The 24,927-nt window shown below is 38.1% G+C and overlaps 1 protein-coding gene across 1 annotated transcript in view; it reads left to right on the top strand.

The window, feature by feature from the left end:
* The window catches only part of LOC113649477 (C-C motif chemokine 18-like), a 43,702-nt gene that overhangs the window by 6,457 nt on the left and 12,318 nt on the right, over positions 1–24,927 (top strand). The window lies entirely within an intron of this gene.

Raw genomic sequence — 24,927 nt, 5'->3', positions numbered from 1 at the left:
CATAATGATCTCTGGTTTTTGATGCTCCTGGCCACAGATTCTCCCATCCCTGTGCAGTGTACTCACGAGTACCACATTCTTGCCTTTCTTTGGCACATAGGACACCAGGGATGTGACAGCTGTGTACACAAACTTGAAAGACCTGACAGGCCTGTTCTTTGTAGTCAGCAGTTGGGTTGTGAGCTCAGACTTGTTTTTCCGTATCGTTCCAACCATACATTTGGTATTTAGCAGACACAGATTGTAGACAGGGGATTGTAGACATACACATACACTAACCGCAGGCCCAGACAAGATGAGGACAAAGTGACAGGTCAAAGGAACACAGGACCGACAATTTCCACACTTTTATTAGCCCTGGGTTCAGTGGAACCCGAACATCCTGTATGTAATATAAATGTGCAGGGGGGGCACACCATACAAGGGTTAAAAGTGAGTGCTGCTAATCTCAGCTTGTGACCTGTATAAAAGACACCTGGGAGCCAGAAATGTTGCTGATATGATAGGGGATCAAATATTTATTTCACTCATTGAAATGGAAATCAATTTATAACTTGTAAAACTTATAACTTTTAAAATGTGTTTTTCTGGATTGTTTTGTTGTTATTCTGTCTCTGTATACTGTTAAAATAAACTATTAAAACTATAGACTGATCATTTCTTTGTAAGAGGGCAAATGTACAAAATCGATATCTGTACATACGTATATATATATTATGACAAGCTGTTTAGGAAATTATTCATAAGAGAATTGAGTGAAAAGTCTAAATATAAACTTAGTTGCTTTGGTGAGAGTGTGTACGGCCCAAAGTGGTGCCGAAAACCGCACTCAGTCCTATATCCGAGTGAACGGACGCAGATTGCAGATTGTAGATTGTATCAACCCCTGTTTACAATCTGCGTCTGTTCACTCGGAAGGGCCCAAGACAGAGGAGATGAGTAATAAGGTAATTATGGGAGTAGGGAAAGAGCATCCCACTTGACACAGGTTTTACGGCAGATGCTCCTCCCAAAAACCCAGTATTCCACTATTATTAACCTCCTCTGTCTTGGGCCCTTCCGAGTGAACGGACGCAGCTTGTAGACAGGGGTTGATAGAGATGTCCTGGGAGGGACGTGTCCTTTGATATAATTACTTGTACTACCAGTTTAATAGCCATGAGCAGGCTGGCTGAGGCCCACTACATTTGGCCTTCCTCTGTGAAATAACGAATACATTTCTTCATCCATCAGAATCAGATTGTTTTAGTGACAGAAGCTCCACAGTGTAAAAGTATGACATTGACAAGGCAAGAACACATATATAATATAGACAATTTGTATGTACAAGTGTAAAATGTGCAATTGAAATATAAATAAGTAAGTATGTGTTTTAGGTATATAATGTGTCACTGTCTGGTTTGGGAACTGTACGATCTCGGATCGCAAAACCCTGCAGCGGATAGTGAGGACAGCGGAGAAGATCATTGGGGTCTCTCTTCCCTCTATCATGGACACTTACACCACATGCTGGATCCGCAAAGCCAACAGCATTGTCGATGACCCCACACACCCCTCACACACACTCTTCACCCTCCTGCCGTCTGGAAAAAGGTACCGAAGCATTCAGGCCCTCACGACCAGACTGCGTAACAGTTTCTTCCCGCAAGCCATCAGACTTCCCAATAACTGAACTGTACTATACTGAGCACAACATACACACACATCATCTGTGTGGACTGCATAGACCCTCACAAAACACACACACTGTTTTGCACACTTTTCTGCTGTTTTTGCACATACTGTCCAACATTCCAGCTGTTTTTGCACATATTGGACAATATCTCAGCCATTTCGCACATACTATACAATGTTTCATTCAACTGCTGTTTTTTGCACAACTCTATATATAATCCAAAGGACCTGCTGCTAAGAACCTGCTGCTGTTCATTCTTTTACTGCACAAAATATTGTTTGAACATTCAGTATATACACTGGTCAGTCGGCGCTGTTTCTGTTACTGTTTATTGTCTTTTGTGTATTGCATTTTTTGTACTTTTTGTATTGTCGTGTAACTTAATGTCTGCACTGTTTTTTGTCCTGCACTGTCTTTTGTCCTGCACTGTCTTTTTGTCCTGCACTGTCTTGCTTGTCTTGTCCTGCACTGTTTGCACCAGGTTGCACAGTTGCACTTTATGTGGCTAAGACTACTGTCCTTAGCCCTGTCTTTGTTTTATGTAGCACCTTGATCCTGGAGAAACGTTGTCTCATGTCACTGTGTACTGCAACAGCTATATATGGTTGAAATGACAATAAAAGCTTCTTGACTCTTGACTTGACTTGACTTGTGATGTTAAATAGTGTTGTGTGTTCCCTGTATGTCAGGTGTTCATCAGATGGATTGCCTGAGGGAAGAAACTGTTCCTGTGGCTGGTCGTTCTGGTGCTCAGGGCTCTGTAGCGTCGACCAGATGGCAACAGTTTGAAGAGTGTCAGCCTCTGCTGAGCCTTTTTCACAATGGAGTCTATGTGAATGTCCCACTTCAGGTCCTGTGAGATTGTGGTTCCCAGGAATCTGAATGACTCCACTGCTGTCACTAGAACCTCTTTTCCACCGGAAAGAAACGGGTGCTGGTTCAGAGCTAGTGCTGGTGCTGGTTCAAAGTTGGTTCCACTGGCGAACCTTCTAAGAACCAGTTTGCCTTTCCACCGGCTAGAGAGCCATCACAGCGCCAAGTGTGACATCACTGTATACGTGTCACGTGTCCCAGCAACGTTAGCGCAGCAGCGGCAAACACAAACACAACAACAATGGCGGATATTGCTTTACTGTTAATGCTCACCGCTTTGCGAACCTACATTGGCATCCAAACGCGGCGAATAAAACGTGTACGTGCGGCTCCGTGTAATCTGTATAAGTAGGTTGTAATCGATAAAGTACATAACGTTATTTTATCGTTAACACAGAAAAAAATTTAGCCTTAGCATGTAGCTAACTACTATCATGTGTGCTGATAATGTATCATATCGCGGTAAAGTAAAAGTGTATTAAACATTAGTATACTCAAGGTACATTATCAAATGCGCTAACAGTAGCCCTGTCCCCAGCTCCTGACGCAAGCGGTTCTTAAGTCTAGACCAGCAACGTTTTGGTGCTACTTAAGAACCACTTTTCCTGGTTCAGAGCCGGTGATTTGGCGGTCAAAACAGAAAGAACTGGTTCTAAATTAGGCTCTGGCTCCGAACCAGCACTCGAACTGCCTCGGTGGAAAAGGGGCACAAGTCTCCTAGTCTTCTCTGGAAAAAGTTTACAACAACACTTTCCATGAACAGAACCTTTTTCACAAGTGAACCTCATCCAAGAACAGAATCTATTCAGAATTCTCTGCACTGACAGTTATTATTTCCAGGTGCTATGTTTACTGACAGTCAGAAGAACTGTGGTGCAGTGATACTTCATTGTAAGGGGATGAGTGGAGCCAAACCACAGCAGCAACAAAAATAAATGCCCCTCCTGAGCATGACAGAGACACCAGACAACATGCCACATGTGGAGAACAAGCTGAAGGTCAACTCATACTACCAGATCACAGATATACACGTCTATGTAGGTCAGGGTATATTCTGGCAAACGGTTTCCCTATTGCGGTTCGCAATCGGCATAGTAAACTGTAGCACACGCCGTTTACCAACCCAAGATGGGTAATTCACAAAGCACAACGTTCCTTCCGTTTTCCCAGTGTGATACCATAGAAAGGAATTAAAAGTACGAGGCTCCAGGTGTAAGAGGCAGGGCAACAGTTACAAAATTTCAAACTTAAAGTTCATGCAAACAGATATTAATAGACAGGTTTCAGTCAAATATTTATGGTTTATTTAGCAAAATTCAGTTATAAACATGCATTTAGGAATCAAAATAATAAGATAGGCTACCACACCAAATATAATGTAAAAATGTAACTTAACCTGGAAATGTAACAACCAAGTTTTGGAGAAAAAACTGAAAATAATTATCCATTAGTTTTTTATTTATTTATTTTATTTAACCAGGTAGAATTCACTGAAATTAAAATTCACAGGAGTGACCTGGCCAAGATGAGAAGCAGTACAAGTAATTCAATAACAGACTTACACAATACAAACAATACTTCTCGTACGTTATTACCAGAAGGGTTGAAAGGTCCATGAAAGGTCATCCTATGCTTCTCAGTCTTTATTTGTGAATCAATTAAAAATCCAGTTAAGTATAAAGAATTCAACAAATAAGACAGTGGCAACAACCCCACCAAAGCATAACCTCCATTTTGTAATAACATTATGTATTATTTTATGTAATACAAGTCCATTAATATGGATTTTAACCTAGTTGTTTCCAAACGGATGGTCATCATGTCTCCCGAGGAGTTGCCAGATGGCACAGAGGGCAAGCCACACTTTTGACATTTTATGAACTACGCCTATAGAATTTATTGAATGTAATCATCAGAGAAAAAGACTACCGACCAACATAACTTATCAAATCATTGCATGAAGCATTCTTTTGTATTAGTTCATATTTATGGTTTGTAAGTTTGAAATTGTTTCGTGTCATTCATTTTCTGTGGAAGGGGACACAAACTAGGATGCACATTGCATACTGCCAGGGGGTCTCATGCTGATGCAGTTTTAGAACCACCTAATGTCTACCACATTCAGAAATAGTGATGGTGACCACTGATGTGGACATTCAGAATTCCATTGAAATCATCTACAGCTTAATCTTTTTTCTTACTGTACATTACTGTACTGTACATTAGAGATGCTCGAATCATAAACGTCACTCGAATCGACAGCTTCGATATCATTTAATCCTTTTTTAATGAATGCTGTTTTAAATGAACGTTCAATTATTAATATATATATATATATATATATATATATATATATATATATATATATATATATATATATATATATATATATATATATGTATATATAGTACAGACCAAAAGTTTGGACACACCTTCCAAAAGTTTGGACATACCACCTTTTCAACAGGACAATGACCCCAAACACAGCTCCAGGCTGTTTAAGGGCTATTTGACCATGAAGGAGAGTGATGGGGTGCTGCGCCAGATTACCTGGCCTCCACAGTCACCGGACCTGAACCCGATCGAGACGGTTTGGGGTGAGCTGGACCGCAGAGTGAAGGCAAAAGGGCCAACAAGTGCTAAGCATCTCTGGGAACACCTTCAAGACTGTTGGAAGACCATTTCAGGTGACGACCTCTTGAAGCTCATCAAGAGAATGCCAAGAGTGTGCAAAGCAGTAATCAAAGCAAAAAGTGGCTACTTCGAAGAACCTAGAATATGACATATTTTCAGTTGTTTCACACTTTTTTGTTATGTACGTATATAATTCCACACGTGTTCATTCATAGTTTTGATGCCTTCAGTGTGAATCTACAATTTTCATAGTCATGAAAATAAAGAAAACTCTTTGAATGAGAAGGTGTGTCCAAACTTTTGGTCTGTACTGTAAGAGGAAAACCAGGATAGTGCAGAGCCTGATATGCCAAATTCCGCTAAGCGGGAAAGTAATACCTTATGACAGACAGTATCAAAGGCAGAGCTGAGGTCTAATAACAGAAGTATAGAGAGACTACCTGAGTCTCCAGTGAGTAAAAGATCATTAACAACCTTTACTAGCGCGGTCTCTGTGCTATGCTGTTGGCGGAAGCCAGATTGAAAAATATCGAAGGTTATTACCAGCTAAGAATGACTGCAGCTGAGAGGCCACAGCCTTTTCCAAAATCTTCAATACAAATGGCAGGTTGGAAATAGGGCGGTAGTTGGATAAGTCTGCCGGGTCCAGATTGTCTTTTTGAGTATAGGAGTAACAGCAGCAGTCTTAAGTGACACAGGTACAGTAGAGGAGATAAATTACATATTAATAAGGTGGGAAATAGCCAATGTACAGTCTTTTAGCAGGAAAGTAAGCGCAGGATCAAGAATAAATTATGAGGAGTTAGATTTTTGTATTAGCACATTGATTAATGAGGAATTGGTTAAGGCTAGGGTTGTCATACAATTATTAGATTGAGATTTCATATGCTCATCGGTAGTTGGTTCCTCACCAAATGTCGCATACAGAGTATCTAGCTTACCGTGGAAATGGTTCAGGAAAAAGCAGCACATAACCATGGATTCAGAGTCACTAAGGTTGTGCTTTGGTGCTGGAATCAGTTTATTAATTGTGCTAAATAACATTTTGGGCTTATTGCTTGCTTTGTTAATGATGCTGCAGATATGGGAAGAGCGGGCTGTATTTAAGGCCAATTTATATTGCTGAAGACATTCAGCAAATATAAGAAAATGTCCAGTTGAACCAGTTTTCCTGAAGAGACGTTCATGTTGTCTACATTTTACCTTCAAACCTCGAAGCTCAGGACAGACCTAATCTTAGTTGGGTCAAACTCATCCAACAATTTCTCAACAGAACAGCAATACTTGTCATAAATCATAGATGGGCAAGTTAAATTTAGCACATCAGAAAGAATAGAGGAAGCAAGCTAGTGTCAACAGTATTTAAATGACGATAATGTATGGTTAGAATTTAGATGTGGTTGACTGGACAGATAAATGTAAAATCAAAGGAAATGAGTCTATGGTCAGAAAGAGGCGTAGCTAAACTGTCAACAGAGATATTATTTAGACCAGATGTACAAACAAGATCAAGCGTGTGACCATGAGTATGAGTTGGAAAATTAACATAATATATATATTATCAGATCCCCACATATATATATATATATATATATATATATATATATGTGGGGATCTGATATATTTTTAGATAGGTTTAATTTATTGGACATATTGTTTTTGGTTTTTAACTAATGACTAATGTGGATAGAAACCAAAATGATGATTGGACGACAAAAAAAAAAAAAAAAAAAAATGAAGAAGTTATATTATATAAAGACGTGCCAAATACCATTACTAGTCTGCGAAAAAAAAGCCAAAAAAATGTAAATGAATCATGTTCACAGCTAAAGAGCTGTTGCTGTAGAGCAAGACTTAAATTTGACTTAAATTAGTTCTTTTGTCAAGTCTAGTTCTTTTTATTTCTTTTTATTCCGTCTTGTCTAAGGTAAAATCAGTTCTTTTAAAACTTTCAGAGTGATTCATAAATTTGTAAAATTGTAAACTTGTACTTAAAAGACAAAATATGAAAATTATTTATGAAATTAGTCTCTAATTTACAAAAAGGACTGCAAATAAAACTGGACTCATTTGATGACAGGAGCTGAAGAGTATCAGAAAGTATCAGGAGTAATAAATGTTTTATTATTTATTAAACACTTTGTTGGTCTTTCATACAGGAATTGATTACAAAATTTTTATACACAAGCTAGTTCCTGTTCTCACTTACATTAAGATAATACAGTTTAATAGCTACAATAATCTGCATCTGATACTAGATGTAAAAGTGTCTAATATTTTCTTATTGAACATTTAATCACAGAACTAAATGTAGAAATGTTTTCACACAGCTGTAGATGGACCAGATCAGTGCTGTACCAAGTTTCTGAAAGAACAAATCCCTGTAAGCTTCATAACAACATATAAAGTAACTTCATTGTACAAAACCTGGAGTCATGTAAGTGTTCAGTCTCTTGTTTATTTTTAATGAATAATAAAATTAGTAATTTCATATCTATTAATTCTTTATGTTTATGTGTAATAGAACTGTAGTACTGAATAGTACTGAATCTAACTTATAAATCTTATATATGGATCTAACTTTATATTATCTTGGAGGTTTGGGGCGTGTCAGAGTGTCTGATTTTATTACAGTTTCACTGTAAATCTTCTCTCTCCTCTACAGCTTTACTCTACAGGACGGTCATCATGTGTGTGCAGATCCCCAAGTCATGTGGGTGAAGAATGACATGAACAGAATTGACCAGCGTTTAACAGCCTGAACAAAAGTACAGAGATTTTAAATCCTTTCTCCTTTGATAAGTAATGAATAATTATTTCACAAAATGTACTTAAAATAAAAAAGTCAGACAAACTTAAATATAATCTGATTTATTCTACAGACTGTTAACATGAATTCATTTACTTTTTATTTACATTTCTCTGCTATAAAAGAAAATCATGTTGGTTGCATTCAAACCTATTAAAACGTACCATGTTTGTATATTTTCTTCTTCTTCTTTCGGCTTTTCCCTTCAGGGGTCGCCACAGCGAATCATCTCTCACCACCTATCCCTATCTTCTGCATCCTGAACACTTGCACCCACTAGCTTCATATCCTCATTAATTACATCCATATACCTCCTCTTTGGACTTCCTCTTTGCCTCCTGCCTGGCAGCTCCATGTCCAACATTCTCCTACCAATATACTCACTTACCCTCCTCTGAACATGTCCAAACCATCTTAATCTGGCCTCCCTAACTTTGTCCTCCAAACGTCCAACATGGGCTGTCCCTCAGATGTACTGTTTCTTAATCCTGTCCAATCTTGTCACTCCCAAAGAGAATCTCAACATCTTCAGCTCGGCTACCTCTAGCTCTGACTCGTGTCTCTTCTTCAGTGACACTTTCTCTAAACCATACAGCATGGCTGGTCTCACCACTGCCCTGTACGCCTTCCCCTTGATTCTTGCTGATATGTTCCTATCACACAGAACTCCTTCTTTCCCACTCTCTCCATTACTCTGAACTGTTGACCCCAAGTACTTAAACTCCTGTACCGTCTTCACCTCTTCACCCTGTAACCTTACTGTTCCACTTCCCCCCCTTTCATTCACACACATGTACTCAGTCTTACTACGACTGACTTTCATTCCTCTTCTCTCAAGCACAAACCTCCACCTCGCCAGGTTGTCCTCCACCTGCTCCCTGCTCTCACTACAGATCACAATGTCATCTTCAAACATCATCGTCCAAGGAGACTCCTGTCTGACCTCCTCTGACAACTGGTGCATCACTATAGCAAACAGGAAGGGGCTCAGAGCCGATCCCTGATGCAGTCCCACCTCCACTTTGAACTCCTCTGTCTGACCTACAGCACACCTCACCACTGTCCTGCACCTCTCATACATGTGCTGCACCACTCTAACATACTTCTCTGCTACTCCTAACATTCCTCATACAGTACCACAGCTCTTCTCTTGGCACCCTGTCATACGCTTTCTCCAAGTCTACAAACACACAGTGCAACTCCCTCTGACCATCCGTATACTTCTCCATCAACATTCTCAGAGCGAAAATTTCATCTGTTGTGCTCTTTCTGGGCATGTATATACCAATATTATTATATTAATATATGTAACATACAGCTGATCGTTTTGTTTGTGTAATTATTTGGTTTTTTTCTTCCCTCCCCTGTATATCTTTTCGTTCTGCTTTAAAATTGTGTTTGATTTGTTTCTGTCTTCATGCGGATGTACATCATATCTTTTATTATTTCTCTCTTACTAGTGATTCGATTTGTCACAAAATAGTAGAAGAGTGAAGGTCAATAAATAATCAGTGTATTATGAGACATGTTTGTGGTTCATGCACACAGTGGTCAGTTTGTTATAGCTGCATTATAACAATCCTCAAAGTACAGCCTCATCTGTCCCATCTGCCTCGGCCCTCGCAAACATATTTAACATAAATTATAACTGGTTTCCTAGTATACAACACACATTTACTGTTTCTCTACAAATAAGTGCTAAGATGTATTTATGCTTTATGACATTTTATGACATTTACAACAAAAAGCGAAAATGAGCTCAACATATGGGAGTCAGAAGGGTGACTATAAACTTACAAAGTACATTTGATTCTTTTGGCTACCAAATGAGTCACTGCAATTTTTCCTTTGTCCGTTCTACGTAAAAGTGGCAATGAATCATTTGAAAGAGTCATCACGTATTAGTGAGATTCATGAGCCAAATATACTGACTATAATGAAAATCAGTGATGACTCAATGAAAAGAGATGAAATTCCCATCGTGTGTGTGTGTGTGTGTGTGCGCATACGAGTGTGTGTGTCTGTGTGTGTGTGTGTGTGTGTGTGTGTGCGCATACGAGTGTGTGTGTCTGTGTGTGTGTGTGTGTGTGTGTGTGTGTGCGTGTGTGTGTGCATGTGCATGTGTATGTGTGTATGTATGTATGTATGTGTGTGTGTCTGTGTGTGTCTGTGTGTGTGTGTGCGTGTGTGTGTGCATGTGCATGTGTATGTGTGTATGTATGTATGTATGTGTCTGAGTGTGTGTGTGTGTGTGTGTGCGCGCGCATACGTGTGTGTGTGTGTGTGTGTGTTTACTAGCTTCCTGGACGGCAGTGCCCTCAAGTTGTGGTTCCATGCACAATAAGTGTTAATAAATGATAAGTCCCTTTATGTGTGCTTTCTCTTTAGACACAACTGCATTAAAATGTATATAAATATTGGACCACTATCCAGGTGTTAATACTGTGTCTAATAATGTGATGCATATAGAACAGAGTTTTGGAAAGTACACAATTCTTAGGGAGAGCAGCGTCCATAGGTGAATTCAATTCAATTCAATTCAAGTTTATTTGTATAGCACTTTTTACAATAGACATTGTCTCAAAGCAGCTTTACAGAACATAAACATAGAGCAGAAGGTAAACATAATTAATGATAAAGGAATTAACGAATAATAAAAGAAATAAGAATTAACAGAATAAAAATTCTAGATTATTATTAGATGTATATGAAGCAAAGGAAAACCCACCACAGGCTCGACTAAATTATACCATTGTATATTGGTTAAACTCACATGAAGGAACCAGAAAGATAGCACAGTATACAATAAGCATGTATCTATTAGAAAAATATATATAAATGAAAACCCCCAGATGTATCCGTACCTTAAATGTGAGGTGTTAACTCAGTGTTTCAATGAACCTCATTATATGACTCTAATTTATTGCTATTTCTAGATGTATACAATGATAACTATATAAACCATATAACTAAATATATGTACAGTGAGGGAAAAGTTATCTGGTCCCATTTGCCCACTGACTAAGAAATGATCAGTCTATAATTTTAAGGGTTTATTTTAACAGTGAGAGACAGAATAACAAAATAAAATTCAGGAAAATCCATTTCAAAAAAGTTATAAATTGATTTGAATTTTAATGAGTGAAATAAGTATTTGAAGTTATCCTGTCCCCTTAGCAGAAAAACACCCCTACGCAAAGTTTTTCCACCTCTATATTTGAAGGTGGGGATGATGTTCTTGGGTTGAAAGGCTGCATTCCTGCTGATGTCTAAGAGCTCGATTTTGGTCTAATCATCGGTCTCATCTGACCACAACACTTTTCCTCTCAACCCAGTTTTCCTCTGAATCATTCAGATATTTATTGGCAAACTTCAGACAGTTCTGTACATGTGCTTTCTTGAGCAGTGGGACCTTGCGAGCACTGCAGGATTTCACTCCTTCACAGCATAGTGGGTTACCAACCGTTGTCTTGGTGAATATGATGTTCACTTGAGATCATTGACAAGATCCTTCTGTGTATTTTTGGGAGTTGATTCCTCACCGTTCTCATTATCATAGAAACTCTATAAAGTGAGATCTTGAATGGAGCCCCAGACCGAGGGAGAATGACAGTTATTTTGTGTTTCTTCAAATTGCGAATCATTGCACCAACTGTTGTCACCTTCTCTCCAAGCTGCTTGGCGATGGTCTTATAGCCCATTCCAGCCTTGTGTAGGTCTACAATCTTGTCCCTGACATCCTTGGACAGCTCTTTGGTCTTGGCCTTGCTGGAGAGTTTTGAAAATGAATGATTACAGGTGTCTTTTATACAGGTAACAAGTTGAGATTTGAAGAACTTCCTTCTATGGTTTATACAAGCATCCTTGTATGGTGTTCTCATTTTTGTTACTCAGCCAGTGTTCGTCGGTCTGGTGGAACCACTGCCTTTTTGGGTTTTTAATTCAACACAATCAAAAATTTTATGTTAAAATACTCTACAGATGTTTACTTCATCCCAATTACAAGCAATATAAACTGCATATATGGTTAATATTTGCCCTTTACCTTTATTACATCACATTTTTTAATTAAATTGCTACTCGTTTTTTGTTTGTTTGTTAATAAAATGTAATATAAAAAAGACAATCAAATTTAATCAAGTTATGAGTGGAAAAAAAAATCAACAAATTTACAAGGAAGCAAAGTTTTTCAAAACTATTTATTTTTATTTATTTGAACTTAATTTGAAATTTCAGGTCAGTTTACACAACAAAAGCTGAACGCATACAGTAATCATGTCAGTCTAGACACATCAGACCCACTGAACACATTGCCTTTTCATACCAGCCTATATAATACATGAGGGGTAGAGTTTTACTGTGTGTGTGTTGCATATGTATTTCTTGCACTTGATGCATGAATATTGTGTTTTTCTGTCCATCTTGGGTCCACACACTTCACAGCGCTTCTTTTTGATGCTGGTGGACGCAACCTAGAATGCTGAAAAGATCAGGAAATTATTTTACTAGCACCTCTCCCTCTCGCAAGGCATGAGTGACAGACATATGCAACAGCATCACACACTCACTTCAGGTTTTTCAGATGGTGTTTCTGTAGGTCGGGTAAATGGGGCAACAGCATTCTACTGCTGAATCCTCCTCATGATGGACGAACAGGCTGGGGTTCTTGGAACATGTTGTAGTCTCTGGATTTGAGGTCTCACCAGTGCCTTTCCCAGTCCCTCGTCTCCTCTGGAGCTTCTCTCTGTTCCACTCTGGATTCAGTGTGATCCAGATACCAAAGGCATTGTATGCTGATATGTCCAATATGTCAAAGAACATCAGCAGTGGCCAGCGTAGAGTCCTCACCAGCTTGTCCATGTTGCCCACCCCTCCTTTTGTGACATAATAATCCATAATGATCTCTGGTTTTTGATGCTCCTGGCCACAGATTCTCCCATCCCTTTGCAGTGTAATAAGGGAATAATGGGAGTAGGGAAAGAGCATCCCACTTGACACAGGTTTTACGGCAGATGCTCCCCCCAAAAAAACATTATTCCATTATTACTCACCTCCTCTGTCTTTGGCCCTTCCGAGTGAACGGACACAGATTGTAGACAGGTTTGATACAGATGTCCCCTGAGGACTGGGAGGGACGTTTCCTTCGATAGAATTACTTGTACTACCAGTTAAATGGCCATGAGCAGGCTGGCTGAGGCCCACTGCATTTGGCCTTCCTCTGTGAAATAACGAATACATTTCTTCATCCATCAGAATCAGATTGTTTTAGTGACAGAAGCTCCACAGTGTAAAAGTATGACATTGACAAGGCAAGAACACATATATAATATAGACAAATGTACAAGTGTAAAATGTGCAATTGAAATATAAATAAGTATGTGTAAAGTTTAGGTAAATAATGTGATGTTAAATAGTGTTGTATGTTCCATGTATGTCAAGTGTTCATCAGATAGATTGCCTGAGGGAAGAAACTGTTCCTGTGGCTGGTCGTTCTGGTGCTCAGGGCTCTGTAGCGTCGACCAGATGGCAATAGTTCAAAGAGTGTCAGCCTCTGCTGAGCCTTTTTCACAATGGAGTCTATGTGAATGTCCCACTTCAGGTCCTGTGAGATTGTGGTTCCCAGGAATCTGAATGACTCCACTGCTGTCACTATGCTGTCCATGATGGTGAGTGGGGGGAGAGCAGGGGGGTTTCTCCTGAAGTCCACGATCATCTCCACTGTTTTGAGCGTGTTCAGCTACAGGTTGTTAAGACTGCACCAGACAGCCAGCCGTTCAACCTCCAGTCTGTAAACAAACTCGTCACCGTCCTGGATGAGGCCGAACAGTGAGAAGAGCAGTGGGAACAGTACACAACCTTGAGGGGCGCCAGTGCTGATGGTGCAGGTGCTGGATTTAAGTTTTCCCAGTCGCACTAGCTGCTGTCTGTCTGTCAGAAAGTTGGTGATCCACTGACAGGCAGAGGAGGGCACAGAGAGCTGGGTTGATTTGGGCTGGAGGAGTGATGGGAGGATGGTGTTAAAGGCAGAGCTGAAGTCCACAAACAGGATCCTCCCTGGTCTGTCCAAATGCTGCAGAACATAATACCATATTGACTGCATTATTCACAGACCTGTTTGCTCTGTAGGCAAACTGCAGAGGGTCCAGTAAGGGTCCAGTGATGTCCTTCAGATAAGCCAAAACCAGTCTTTCAAATGATTTCATGACCACAGACGTTAGAGCCACAGGTCTGTAGTCACTAAGTCTGGTAATTCTGGATTTCTTTGGGACGGGGATGATGGTGGAGCTTTTGAAGCATGAGGGGACTTCACACAGTTCCAGTGATCTGTTGAAGATTCGTGTGAAGATGGGGGCCAGCTGAGAAGAACAGGTTTTCAGACAGGCTGGTGAAATGCTGTCTGGGCCTGGAGCCTTTCTTCACTTGATCTTCCTGAGGACCTGACACACATCAACTTCACTGAACAGTGCGGGGGGGAGGTGTTGTGTAGTTGGTGATGGCTTTCAGACATTTCCACACTGAAGCTGAGTCATTAGAGGAAAATTGTGTCCGAATCTTTTCATAATAATTCCTGATGAAGCAGAGTAACTGTTACACTGTAAAGATGAGGATTGTTCTGTAACAGAACGTCCACAAATGTTTTATAACACAGGTTACAATATTTATTTATTAATAGGAGAATTAATATGAGTCCAGAACTGCAATTGCTAACATTTGAATAAATTGTGAATGATTGAATGAATAAATTTACATTTACATTTACAGCATTTGGCAGACGCCCTTATCCAGAGCGACGTACATAAGTGCTTAAATCTCTAACACTGAATACATTAATGCTGGTTCACTAGGTTACATACTTAAGATACCATGAGTTTAAAACATTTGTTCAAAGTTACAATGAAAAAGTGTCAAAGGTTTTTTTTTTTTTTTTTTTTTAAATGCAAAGGATAAGGAAAGAAGTGCTAGTTGAAGTGCTTCAATCACATGTCATAAATCACATTCAATCACATATCATAAATCACATGGGCCAATATTTTATTCAATATAGAACATAGATAACATAAATGTTTGAACAGAGAAAGTTTAGACTTTTATCCACTAAATAAACTCATTTCATACTACATGTCACTAAATAGTGATAAATGGCTGAAAAAGCAAGACATTTTGCAAAGATTCTGCTGGGAGAACATCCAGCAACTAATGATGTCATAATTAATATCAGGTCTGTGACATGATTAGCTATAAAAGAGATGTGTTAAAGAGTCTCTTAGAAGTAAAGATAGGCTATCTGTGAAAGAGTGTGTAAAACGATTGTGGAATACTTTAAAAACAATGTTCCTCAACATCAAATTGCAAAGGCTTTGTAAATCTCATCTATAGTACAGAACATCATCAAAAGATTCAGAGAAACTGAAGAAATCTCTGTGTGAGGGACAAGGCTTAAGACCTTTCTTGGATGTTCATGGTCTTCGGTCCCTCAGACGACACTGAATCACTCATCGGCATGATTGTGTCAATGACATCACTACATGGACTCAGGACCACTTTCGGCCTTCCCTCTGCAGATGCCACCTAAAGCTCTAACATGCACAAAGGAAGCCGTATGGTCCAGAAGCACCGTCATATCCTGTGGGTCAAGGCACATGTGTAGTTCAGCAGGACAATGAAAACCACATACTGCAGCTATTACAACAGCATGGCTTCATCGTAGAAGAATCCAGCTGCTGAATCGGCTGCCTGCATTCCACATCTTTCACCTACAGAGAACATTTGGTGCATCATTAAACGAAAAATACATCAAAGATGACCACAAACTCTTCAGGAGCTGGAAACCTATATCAGAGAAGAATGGGACCAAATTCCAACACCAAAACACCAGATAACCTCGATGTCCGGACGTCTTCAAACTGTTCTGAAAAGAAGAGGAGATGCTACACCAGTTAAACATGACGCTGTCCCAACTACTCAGAGACATGTAGCAGGCATTACATTTGAAATGAGCTTATGTGGAAGATTTCTCAGTACAAACATTTGTTATGTTATATATGTTCTATTGTGAATACAATATTGGCTCAAGTGATTTAAAAATCTTTTAGTTTTCATTTTATTCAAATTTAAAAAAAATGTCCTAACTGTTTCGGAATTCAGGTTGTGTATGACCTGTTAATGTTATGATCTTTTATTATTTCTTGTTTATATAAACATGGATATATGGTATATATAATGGTGTAGTGTTATTACAGCATTGCTGATAGTGATACATAATGTTTGTATAGCATTTGTGGTGATTTTTAGATTTTTAGGTCTGTTTCTGTCTTTATAAAGTTACATTTTAACACTGTAATAAAAACAGATTTAATATTTTGATTTTTCATCAAATTATTTTGATTTTTCATCAAATTATTTTTTGATTTTTCATAAAATTTTTCAATGAATTTTAAAACACTTTTTGCTTATATGTATTAAAAACATATGTGTGTAAATCTGTGGTGAATATCAGGCTCCCCGTTTCTGAGTGTACGACATGTGGTACACAAAATAGATAGAAGTATATACTGCTTTAAGTATTTACATTTTTTTTATAATTCCAAAATAAAATGAATGAAGATAGCAAAATAGTAGCTGAAATCTCTGTGCTCAAATCTCATGGTAACAGATTTCCCATTTCTTTAACACACACACTAATTTCTTCCAGAATCTTTTCAAAATGCAGAGTTTAAACCAGATTTATTTTTGTTATTAAAATATGCATGTTTGTAGATTTATAGATATAGATAGTTATAGATTTGTCTTTTATATATAAATCTGTTTTGACTTTGATATGTTAGTTTTTAATCTTATGATAATGGTCATGAGGCCTGTTAGCAAAAACATAAAGCAACCTTTCTGAGTCATGAACAGAAGATAGAAATGACTGTGACAATAATGACATTGGAGTCTAAGATATTGTCATCAATTTCCAGGGTGACATCATGTTTCTGAGCTCGGTTTGTTTGATATAGTAATAATGAAAGGGAAATGCAGCAGGAAATATAAAAACATGACCTTATCTACTTCCTGTTCACCAATCAGCTCTTCCTCTGTAGTTTTTATTCTCATGAACAAAGACAGGATTTTTCTACTTGGGGGTTTTTAGGTTTTCCAGTTGGGGCTAATCATTTTAACGTGACTGCACTTGGCAGAGATTTATAAAACTAACATTTTTTGAAGATTATGGTAGCCTGTTAAATAATGCTAATGGAGTGTGTATAGTGGAAGAGTGTGGAATGGTATTGTGCACATAAAAACTTTCTAGAATGAGGTCAATGTTTACATGTCTGTAAAGTGCCAACAAATATAATGGGATTCATCCAAAAGAATATTTACTTTACAATTTCAGTCTTTCTTTTGCATCTAAACACTAATGATTAACACCACAGTATAATCTATACTGTACATGCAAATTGAAATGAAATGAAATAGAATACAAAGTCAACAGAGTGCTCTTTAGTTGTAGAATTTTACATGGGCTCTGAAAAATATTACATATAGGAATGTCCAAAAGAATAACAAAATCATGAAGTCTGTGTGTCTCACTTTTTCAATTCATAGTGAAGTCTGTCTTACACAATTTTCTTTCTTTTTTAAATGTGTCCATTCGTAATCAAAATTAAAATGGAATGTTCACTGAGGCAGTTGTGTCTGAAGTTCTGTGTGCACACGCCAATTTGCTGGCTCGGATAGGACACATGACGAAGGGATAATGTGCCACCAAGTTCATATAAAGAATATGTGTCCTGGTGTAGTTTCTTTTTGAGGAAACTCGACGCTGCATCATGGCTGAGGCTATGGGAATGTCAATACCCGTGCTGCCACCCGCCGGTGTTGTTCAAGCAATGGCAGCCACATTTCTGATGGGAATCTCCCATATAGTGCCATCTAGGAGGAAGACTACTGTAGGTCCATTAACCAAACTCTATCAGGCCAACAAGGAGCCACTGGAAGAAAGTGGACTCGATCATAGCACCCTCTAGCTGGGATCAGGTGAAAAAGGGAATACCAAAGCTGATGGTGCGTTGACTATTTGGATGCATACAGATCCACGTATGCTAAAAAATATACAAATAAACTCCAGCACCTGCAGATAAAGACAGCACTCCGGGGGCCTCAGCACCTGCCTCAACAGGAAGTCTGCCTCCCAATTTACGTGCTATGGTATGATAATTGCTCTCAGAAAAAGAAACCTAATCTCTGTCCAGAGCAGAATCTGCTGTGCCAAAATGTTTGTTTACATCCATACCAGACTCCTTTCTATCAGAGTCAGCAGTCACGTTTTCATCAGTTTGTGCTGCAGTAGATCTTACAATAGACCTGATGGCTAGACTTCACTCTAAGCAGCTTTCACTGAGAGGATCTCCGCTCCAACTCATCTAAACAAAAACAAAACAAAACCAACTTATCTGAGTCATGAACAGAAGATAGAAATGACATTGACACAAATTAGTGACGATAATGAGATTGCTGTCTGACAGGTTGACATCAGTTTCCAAGTTGTGACGTCATGTTGCTGAGCTCAGTCTGTTTAATATAGTAATAATGAAAGGGATGTGTGTGAAAATGCAGCTAGGTCATACAGTATAAATACATGACATCATCTACTTCCTGTTCACCCCTCCCCCACTTATCTCTTCTTCTGAAGTTTACATTCTTCAGGAACATTTTTCTACTTAGGGAAGTTGGATCTAATCATTTTAATGTGGTGGCACTTGGCACAGTTTTATAAAACCCAAACCTGTTCAATAGTGAACATAATTGATTGTGTATAGTGAAAGAGTGTTAAATAGTACTGTGCACATAGGATGGATACCTTAAAGTTAGTATTCCAGATACTATTTTTTTCTTTTACTATAGCAATAGTCATACCAGGATACGATTAAATTAAATATTTAATATAGCATTATATACAGTTGTATGGTTTTATATGTGTACATATGTCTATATACGGGCTAAAATACCTGTTAATATTAATAAGATCTGATATATGTGATGGTGTAGTGTTAGTACAGCATTACTGATAGTGGTACATAGTGCTTGTATAGCATTTCTGATCAAGTCTGATATCATATTTTAGTTGTTTATGTCTTTAAATCTTATATCTTTAGTTTATGTAATTGTTGTACTGTTGTGTTGCATCAATCATTGGTAATGTTGGTTAGCACCGGGGTTGAAAATCAACAGGGGTTAAGGGGAAAATTGTCAATGCACAAATATATGAATGATTTAATGGCCGTTGTGAAGGACTGAAGGCAAGCGAGAACCAGCAGAACCAGCACAATAGAATGAGAGATCATGGCTGATGAAGATGATGTTGAAAAGAATGATGAAGATAGTGATGATCAGGAGCAGAATGGTATTAGTGCAGATATCACCTCACTCTTCAGTTTATATAGGTTGTGAGAGGGGTGGGAGAGTGTGGTCTGGGTGTTTAAGTGACCAAAAATTTCCACTTTTGTGGAATTTTTTTAGTTGTGGCTTTCACCTAAAACAAAGAAGAACTGAATATTTAACACTTTGTAACCAAACACATCTCACACAACTCTATTAAAAGTAAAATTTTATGAGTGCAGCTTTCAGATTTCAGATCAGAGCACACATCATCCACGATAAAGAGAGATAAAATATATGTTTAAAAAATGCATTATTTTAAATTATTACATTGGGTAATACTTAAAATGAATTTAAAAAAAAATATATACATATAGAATATTAAATTGGGGGCACGGTGGCTTAATGGTTAGCGCGTTCTCCTCACACCTCCAGGGTCGGGGTTTGATTCCCACCTCCACCTTGTGTGTTACTATAGTTCTCCTGACTACAATATTCCCCAACATTGATTCTTTATTCTGTGGAACTGTACAGAAGTGATGGAGCACTGTTCTGCTCTCATGTAACAGTTGTGATTGTGTTAGTATTCACCCCGTTACTGTGAAACATTACAGTCTCTAATTTAAGATCCAGTTACATAAAGTCCCTTTAATTTCTTCAGTCTCATAAAGGTCTGTGTGAACAACACAAATTATGGTGACATCAGTTACCTTTTAAAGTTCAACCGTGTGTATGTAGTGATTACATCATTTTTACTAATGATATAAAATAAGCATCATATAAATAAACAAATGAGCAAACTCTAATGCTATGCTGCATTTGAAAGAAAAAAAAAACATGGGAAAGTCCCTCTAAAAAAATATTTTGCTTGGCATATTTTAATAATTTCCAGACTATTAGCCAGCATTCATTCACACACTGTGGACTCATGTCTGAGGGTCATACACATGGGGGCCAAAAGCATTTTGAAGGCTGAGCTGTTCTCTCTAAACAACAGCGTCACATAGTTACACTTGTTGCTATCAGAGAGGGTGAGGGAGTTGTAAAGGACATGAGAGATGCCACCATTTCTAGACCTATTGAGTTAATTGGTAAACAGGATTGAGTTGTGGTGTCAGGGGTGGAGGAAAAGATGGATTTATTCATAAGACTCTCAAAGACCTTCTTGAGTAGTGATGTAAGGTCTATTAAATGATTCAGACTAATTAAATCCACAAGAGTTAAATTTAGTAAACAGGTTAAATTACAGCCTTTACAGGCCGTTATGTGAGGGTTGGTATAGTTTTGGAATTAAAACCAGGCTTTAGAATTTTTAAATGTAATGTAGATTAAAATATAGCCAGTATTGTGGACTGTAACCCACCTTAATGTATATACACTTCCATTGCAAGTTTTGCACAGTACTTTTTATGCTGTTACAATCTGCTGCTAACTGTAAACTGTTTGTTTACATCCATACCATTTTATAATATTGTGTGGAACATTGACCAGACCTGTGTACTGGTCAGGGCTGCACTGTAAACACTGTTGAATTGTATTGTATTGTATTGTACTGTATTGTATTGTATTGTATTGTATTGTATTGTATTGTATTGTATTGTACTGTATTGTATTGTACTGTTTGTCTATCACGTTTGCACACATACTTTACTGTGTTGTGTACTTAGTTCTACATACACCATGATCCACCATGTTGTTTTATTTCAGTGTGTACCTGCACCAACTGTTTATGGTAAAAATGATAATAAAAGCTTCTTGACTCTTGCCCCATGACTTGACTCATTAAGTTATAAGGGTTATAAGGACATCATTATAAGGGTTATAATGTACATCATGGTCCTGGTGTACTGTTGTGTCAGTTACACATAGAGAGTCTCAGGGAATTTGGAGGCCAAATAACCAGTGTTTCCTGAAGGACTTTAGTCCTAGAAGAAGCTACAGTTATTAGGGGACATCTCAGGATGCCATCAAGTCTGTGTTACCTTCTGACTTAACGTTTTAGTCATAACTCACTATGCTACACTTATTGTACATTATTGTGCATGATGGCAGAAATCAACCACTGGTTCACAGAATATTAAAGAAAACGTGATCCTCTGTGTGACCAGACTCCTTTCTATCAGAGCCAGCAGTCACTTTTTCAGCAGTTTGTGCTGCAGTAGATCTCACAATAGACCTGATGGCAAGACTTCATTCTAAGCAGCTTTCACATATTAAACCATGATATAATTGACTTCCAACCGGTTTGGTCTCCAGAGGTAGTTACACGTTCTGGGATTTCCCTAGTGGTATCAGTGGTATCATCCTGATGAATCTGGACCAGGGTCTGGCAGAGTGTAGTATAATGTCACTTAGCATTTTGGTGACATCTGGGAATTGCTTGTCCTGCTGTCACTCCAGGTTCTGTTTTGATGTTGACTTGCGTCAAGTGTCACATCGAAGTTCTGATCCACTGATTCACTCAGATGTTTTTGCTGCACACTCTGGCAGCTCATGGAGAAAACAACAAAGGATGACAAAGGATGACAAAGCAGGGGCAGGTCCAATCTACTTTTTAATACGTTTATGAGGTAAAGTATTTTTTTACCTGTTTATTCACTGTGTATGGGTCATACTGTACCGACAGTCATCTGCATGTTGTTCCCCAATGTGGTGATTCATGATGGTAGCTGCCTGGTCTATCCATTTTCACATACATGGACATATTCAATTACGGAGCAGAATTGAGATTGCCATTTGAATTTAGAATTGAGTTTTCCCTAGCCATGTCTAGCAGTCTTCCACCAAAAGGGATGAATGAACAGTGGGAATTCTGTGGATGTCTCTGGAGTTTCAAGGGCTGGAAAAGATCCCAATTTCTCTTTTCCTCCTCCACTTCCCACTGCAAGATTCTCAGATGGACCTGATTTGCTTAACCTACAACAATTTACAATTTACAGAGATCATAAGGGTGAAACTTGGTCAGTTAAGAGTCAAAAGTTTGTGACTCTTTAAGAGCCAGCTAAAACATAAACATCTCCATATCCTCACATTGTACTTCTGCTTTCCAGGGGGCAGCTTACAAGAGAAAAAGTCCACCTGGTGCAGCTTGGGCCTCTCCCAAAATCCCTGCATTAACACTGCCTCACTCTGGTTTCAGAAGCATCCATATGTGCAATGAAATCCAGGTCAGGTCATAGAGTTTTAGCATTGAGTCATGGTAAATGCTCTCTTTATATATTTGTTATCATGATCTCCCTCTGGATTCCAAGCTACTGTAGGCACATCGCTCTGCAACAGAACCATGAGAGTGAGGGCAGTAAAGCTGAAACCCCTGAGAAAGCACCAGTAAAAGTCGGCAAACCTCAGGAAACACTGCATCTCTTCAAATTCTATTGTGTTGGTCAGTCTATCACTGTACCTTAGGAACATAAAGGTGCATTAGTGGAATTTGTATTTCTAGCCTTTGACGTACAGCTGGTGATTAGGAAGCACCATAGCATTTGGTGGATGTGCTAAAAATTAACGTTACAGCAGCAAATGTCTTGTTTTAACTTGTGTGCCTGCTGTAGGCTGCATGAGGAAAGGAACTTGGTGTTTGGGGAAATTTAGATCTAGATCTATAAGATAGAAATGTGTAACAATTAGAAGACAAACCACTAAAAAGTGTATTGCTATAGTGCTCTTGGGCTACCAGAATAGTTTCAATACTTCAATACTGCAGAACATTGATTTTTCTGTGAAACTGTAAGGTGCAGGAGTGATGGAGCGATGTTCTGCTCTTATATAACAGTTATGATTGTTTTAGTATTCACCCTGTTACTGTGTAAACATAATTACAGCCTCTAATCTCTAGCTTGCTAATCAAGAATTACAACCCGAATTCTAGAAATGTTGGGATATTTTGTACATTTTTGTAAACATATTGTGTTCACTGACAGTGGTTTCTAGAAGTGTTCCTGGGTCCATGAAGTGATGCCAGTGACACAATCATGCTGATGAGTGATGCAGTGTTGTCTGATGGCCCGAAGACCACGGACATCCAATAAAGGTCTTCAGCCTTGTCCCTTATGTACATAAATTTCTCCAGTTTCGCTGAATCTTTTTTATTATGTTCTGCACTGTAGATGATGAGTTCTGTAATTTTCTTGATGATGAACATTGTTTTTAAAGTATTCCATAATCGTTTTACACACTCTTTAATAGATTGGAGAGTCTCTGTCCATCTTTACTTCTAAGAGACTCTCTAACACATCCCATTTATATCTATACATGTTACAGACCTGATATTAATTAACAACATTGGTGTTGGATGTTCTCCCAGCTGAATCTTTTCAAAATGTCTTGCTTTTTCAGTCATTTATTGCCCCTGTTAAATTTTTCTGGTTAAACATTTGTTATGTTATCTATGTTCTATTGTGAATAAAATATTGCTTCATGTGATTTGAAAGTATTTTAGTTTTCATTTTAATCTAATTTATATAAATATCTCAGCATTTCCAGAACTTGGGTTGTATATAATTATTGGATGTTGTGGCCTCGGGTCCCTTTAATATTTCTTCTTATCTTCTAATTTTAGAAACGTATGTGTAAGTTATTAAAATGACAGGGATACAAATTAGCTTTTAAACATTAATTAACAGCGATTGCATCATTACTACTACTGATCTAAAATTAGACATCAAATAAGTAAACACTTTTGTACGCCACGTATATGGATGTCTGCCAAAAGTTGTAAATGTAAATGTAAACAAATGAGTAAACTGTAATTCTATGTTGCATATGAAAAGAAAAAAAAAATATGGGAAAGTCTCTCTAGCCAAAATATTTTCCTTTGGCAAATTTAGTTAAATCCAAGACTAATAAAAGCCATCATTCATTGACACACTATTGACTTTCACTATTGACACTATTGACAGGTCTGTGGGTCATGCACTTATAGGCCAACATGTGTGTGGACTGCATTTTGAAAAGCTGATCTGTAGTTTATAAACAGTCACATAGTTCCACTTATTGCTATCACTGTTGGTGAGGGCGATGGAAAGGAAATAACAGATGCCATCATTTGTAGACCTAGTGACTTCTTGACTAGTGATGTAAGGTCTATTTAATAGTTCAAACTTGTTAAATCCACAAGAGCTAAATTTAGATAGCAGGTTGAATTATAGCCTTATAGGTCTTTAGGTGAGGGGTGGTATACTCTCGGCTCTAAAGCTAATCTTCATGATTTTTATATGTAAAGGACGTGAATAAAATAAAATACTCAGTAATGTGGACTGTAATTATAAATGATTCAGAATAGGTAACAGTTGTCCTACATGTTTAAAGCCTTGAACTAGTGCAGGTTCTTTGATTAGAATCTGTACTGCAGTTGTACTACATCATATATCACACTGTTATGAGGGAAATTCACATCTTTAAAAATTAGAAAGGCTTAGAATGTGTTTGTGGGTGTGTGTGGTTTTGTGTGTGTGTGTGTGTGGTTGTGTGTGTGTTTCAGTTCTGAAAGTCCCTACTCAACACTTCTGTCACTGAATTTATCCATTAAAGAAATTTCCTACCTTTTATATTTAAAAAAAGATTGTGTGTGTGTGTG

Source organism: Tachysurus fulvidraco, chromosome 1 (assembly GCF_022655615.1).
Source record: "Tachysurus fulvidraco isolate hzauxx_2018 chromosome 1, HZAU_PFXX_2.0, whole genome shotgun sequence".
In the NCBI taxonomy this organism is placed as follows: Eukaryota; Metazoa; Chordata; class Actinopteri; order Siluriformes; family Bagridae; genus Tachysurus; species Tachysurus fulvidraco.
This window is presented reverse-complemented; position numbering and strand designations above follow the sequence as displayed.